This window comes from Jatropha curcas, chromosome 3 (assembly GCF_041381405.1).
Source record: "Jatropha curcas cultivar XTBG-Jc1 chromosome 3, XTBG_Jcur_1.0, whole genome shotgun sequence".
Classification (NCBI taxonomy): domain Eukaryota; kingdom Viridiplantae; phylum Streptophyta; class Magnoliopsida; order Malpighiales; family Euphorbiaceae; genus Jatropha; species Jatropha curcas.
Window position 1 is genome coordinate 9,742,575 of NC_143153.1, and position 5,067 is coordinate 9,747,641.

A 5,067-nucleotide genomic window follows, 5' to 3' on the forward strand; every position below is an offset into this window, starting at 1 on the left:
TCTATCCTTGATTTTTTGGGCTGATGCTTATGATATTAGTTTTGTAAGATTATCCTTTTCTGCTTCCTGTGTTACCAAAAAAAAAAAAAAAAAACTTTTAATAAGTTAGTTTTATTAATTATACTACATTCTATCTTCCACTTTCATTATTTTATTTATTATACTTTAATACCACAAAAGTTTTGTCAGAAAAGTAACCGGATGTTTATATTAATATTAATCCTATGATTTATTTTTCCTTCTCACTTATGTTATATGATTTCATAAATGCAATTTTTGATTTCTTAGTATATAACTCAATAGGGTGTACATTTCGTCCTATGCACTTTTTTTTTTTTATTTGTAATCAAATAAGATTTATCTTTAATTGTGAAATTGATTGATTCGGCAGGTCAATCATAATATAGTTTCTATCGGGTTTGGTCTTAAGCATATACTTTTGTATTTATTCTTCTTATCTCTAATACACTAGGCAGGTCATAATACACTATCTCTAATACACTATTGCATCATAATACACTATCTCGAATACACTATTCAATTTATCCTTTTTCATTTATCAATATTGATCCACAGGTGACCATGTTGAGATTGTTGTAGATATAGAGGTTTATGGTTATTAGTCATGTCAAGATTTGTTTTAGATGTACATGTGTCACGACCTGTTTCTAAGGGCTGATCGGCACTAGGGCCTGTGTGGGTTTAATCCTCCTAAGCTCGTAGTAGGCCTAAATTCATTAAGTCAATTCATCGTTCATAATATGGCCCAATAACAAGTCTATATAAACTAGGTTGTAGGCTCATCCAATGATTTACAGTTAAATTCAAATATCCAACAGACATATTGTCATATTTGACTGATACATTATATTACATTTTATGAGGTAGATATAATAATTATCTGAGTCATTTACAACCCATTCGAAAACAATTGCAGAATCCCTACATACATTTAGATCACAAATATATGTACACGTTTCTAATGCTCTTTTTTAATTGCAATTCAAATTATTTCGTATCCATGGGACTTTCTTTACTTCTCAAGGCCTAGGGAAAAATTATAAGGCAAGAATGAGCACCTAAACTCAATGAGTAGGGTTAGATAACCTTCTCACCCCATACGATCTCAAATATGATAATCAAACCGGTAGCCCTTCGGCTAATTATGAATGAGTAAGTGAGCATGAATTTCACACCTATCAAACGGATCACAACTGTAACACCCGCCACCCAATCCCGAGAGACTCGACGGCGGATGCCACATTCGGTGCCGGAGACACCGTCTTAACTTAACATATAAATCATAAAACTAAAATTTTACATTAGAAGTAATTGGGTATTCACAAGTTTCATGAGTATATTATTTTTTTTTATAATAGAAATGTCATTTCATTTTCTTATCTTTTTTTTTTAATATATATACATTGGGAACAATCCTACAAAATACTGTAAGAATATCCCTTTAAAAACTGAGCTCGCCAAACATGTGAATACAAATACTCCCAATGAAACTCCAAATGTCCAACATCTCCAAATAATTATAACACAACAACACTTTTATGTTTTCATAACTAAATAAATCCTCAATAGTATTTTCGATTCATCAATTACTTGCATTCATTATAGATATCAAGTCTTAATGAAGTAATCATATCAACTGACTTAAAATATTTCATATTCACTCATTTAATAAATCCTATGCTTATCTCCAAATATATAAACCAAAATAATTTATTATTACATATAATTCAAATAACATAATCTCCAAAAAATGTAATAATTATACATGCCATAATTCTTAAGTACATAAATCTCAATCGACTACTACCAAATTAGTGACTTCTGCTTTGATAAGATGCTTCTACTCTTCAAGTAGCATCCACATCTTCAACCTACGCGTGATAAAAATCGACGCGCTGAGTATAAAACTCAGTGGTGCTCATAATTCACATACTTACCAAAATTGCGATGGCAACTTACTTAAAACACAAATTTCGTAAAATCATTTATAATCATAAAATCTCAAATATTAACATGCATTTACATTTATAGCAAAAGAAATATCAAATAAACTATGAATTAACAACATGAAGAATTTAATTCTTTCAACTCATAAATTCATTACTTGCACATTTATTATACCAATACATATACTATTTATTTTTAAAACCTTGTACCGGAATATCATGCTTTGAAAATTCATTTGATAACATAATCATTAATTTCCAAAGTAAAGTTTACTAAAATAATATGATCTCATTCGTTTAATTCAACTACTTTGAAAACAATAAGACGATTATAAATACAACTATGTCTTCATTCTTTTATAGCAACAATAAAATGTTATTTTTCGTTAAGGCTCATACTCATGCAGAATGAACATAAGCAGATTTGATCGTGGCCTATGTTAGCGCCACCCCCATCACATACTCGTGGCCTATGAAAGCACCACCCCCATCACACAATCGTGGCCTATGAAAGCACCACCGTGGCCTATGAAAGCACCACCCCCATCACACAAATAAGCGCGTCCGCCTATTTATAAGGGCTGATAACCCTAGCATATGATCATAGCTTCACAATAACAAAATCAATCTCATCATACCACGTTTCAATCATGCATAGTAGAGCCCAAATCAAAATCATTCTTGCACAAAAGCAATAATTCTTAATCAAAAACACTTCATTACTTAATACCCATCACTTCAAAATTTCTCAACTTACAACTTACACAAATTACCACATTCTTTTTAAGATAGTATATATACAAAGCACTTACACCTTAAATACCCATTTCTTTGTTAAAACTCTAAACATATAAAAGTTATCAAATAATCATACTTATGTCATATATATAATAATTATGTAAGCTTTACTACACTAAGGTGGTACCAAGGGGAGGAATTTCCTTCTCCAATCACGCATGCTAACATAACTCTTATGCACAAAAGTATCCATTTCAACCCTCATCATGCATTATCTAAATCAATTCCACACCTTTCCAATTTATATCCATTTAATGATATCCACAACAACCCTTCTCACACTTATGTTTTATTTTTGTCAAATAAATTCTAAAACATACAAATAATCAAGAGCACTTCATCACACATGATTTATACATACTTTTATCCAAATAACCCTTTGATTTAGGACATAGAAAATTTCCAGCATTAATATCACCTTGACCTTTTCTGGGTTTTTAGGACATAACTTGAGTTATAGATTTCCAAATTAAGTGAAGTTTGATTCATTAGAAAGCTAAGACAAAATTCTACAAATGTTATCAAGGGACAACAGCCCAGATCAATCTGTAATATGGTGAAAAAAGGCTAGGAACACAGACCAATAGTCCAGACACTCAAATCAAACCAATCCAAAACCAGAGAAGTCTCAAGACACAGGGAAACAACTCTCATGAAGAACTCAGAATATAATCTTATCATTATAGTGGTCAAAATGGGCACTCAATTCAGTGATGCATGTAGCCCGTCATAACAGAGTCAGTTTGGGTTTTTCAGCCATAAGTTGAACTATATATATCCAAATTGGACACAAGAGGATGGGTTGGAAAGCTAAGAAGTAGACCTATAACTTTCATGAAGGACTCAGACACAAAGGAAAACTCGAAAGGATCAAAAAATAGTCCTTAATCTCACTCAATAACATTTTTCCCAATTTCAGCTTACTTAAATCATATACAAGGTAGGGATTTCTACCACATATTTCATACTCATCATACATCATCTTAAGAGCATAAACCAACAAAGAGAACAAGAAATCTTAAGGCCTTTTTCATCAATAGGTTCTGCCACTTTTGGAAGATGAAGAAGAAAATGTTTTCCTCATCAATTCTACATATAAACATGCTTAGAAATCTCCCAAGAACACATTTATACCACCAAAATTCAATAATCAAATCATTTCATATAAAATTCCCAATTTTCACAAAATAGTAGAAACTTCACAAAATCAAAAATTTAAACAAGGTAGGAGGATTTATGAACACTTACTTTAAAACAAGCCTTAGCAAGCTTAGATTAAAGCATTCTAAGCTCCAACTTTGCCTTTACTCCTTGGTAGAGGTTTCCTAAGCCTTTGGCTTTCCAAGTTTCTTGAAAATAATCACCACAAATCACTTCTCAAGCTTTAAACTCTAGGATTGATTCCTTAAATCAAGTTAAATGGGTTGAATTTGATGGATTTAGCTAAGGATGAAGTTGAAGAAAAACAAAGAGAAGAAGAAGAAGAAGGAGATAGCCAACGCCAAAGAGAAGAAGAAGGAGAGAAAGTGGTTGCTCAAATTATTGAGCACAAGGGTATTTTAGTCTTTTCTCAACATTGGATGGCTAGGATTGAGTCAATCTAATCTAATGGCTACAAATATTCTCCCAATTAAATTCCTTCAAAATATTATTTAACACAATAAAATCCTCAACTTTACTCCATAAAAATAATTCATCTAATTTCCTTAATTAATATAACACCATTTCAAATTTACTCCATACAAATATTGCCTCTAATTTTCCTTACTTAATATCACACCTTAATTAACTATTCACAAATTTTCTAAATTCTCTAAAAATATTTATTTACTTTCTACCCATAAAAATAATGTATACATACTCCAAAAATATTATAGAAAATATTAAACATACATAGTAATTTTTCTGGACCAAAATAATATTTATTCCCGGACCGATGATACTATTCACAGACCGGTAACTTACTATTTTAGACACAGAAAAATGGGGCGTTACAGTTCTACCCCCCTTAAAGAATTTCGTCCTCGAAATTCACTTGAATTAAATAATTACAAATCTCATAATATTTTTCCGACTTCATTTATTCTTCCTTAATCTGCTAGCACTTTAATCTCATAATTATAACATAAACTTCTCTTGCATATGAACCGTTTAGATCTGTACTATCCTCTTTAATTCTCTTACAAGAAAACTCCATAAACATCTCTTATTCTATCTAACACTCAATCCAATGACCTATATAACTCCCATACCAAACATTTCATCATATAAGATACATATCAAGGTATATCATTAAATATCA

At 31.0% G+C, this 5,067-nt stretch overlaps 1 long non-coding RNA gene across 1 annotated transcript; it reads right to left on the reverse strand.

Annotated features, from left to right (window-relative positions):
• Positions 1-1,717: 1,717 nt before the first annotated feature.
• On the reverse strand, positions 1,718-4,495 carry LOC149497517 (uncharacterized). Its single transcript, XR_016319953.1, has 2 exons — positions 4,014-4,495; positions 1,718-1,892 (listed from the first exon to the last, which is right to left on the reverse strand). It is a non-coding gene; the product is annotated as an uncharacterized LOC149497517 (long non-coding RNA).
• Positions 4,496-5,067: the final 572 nt, after the last annotated feature.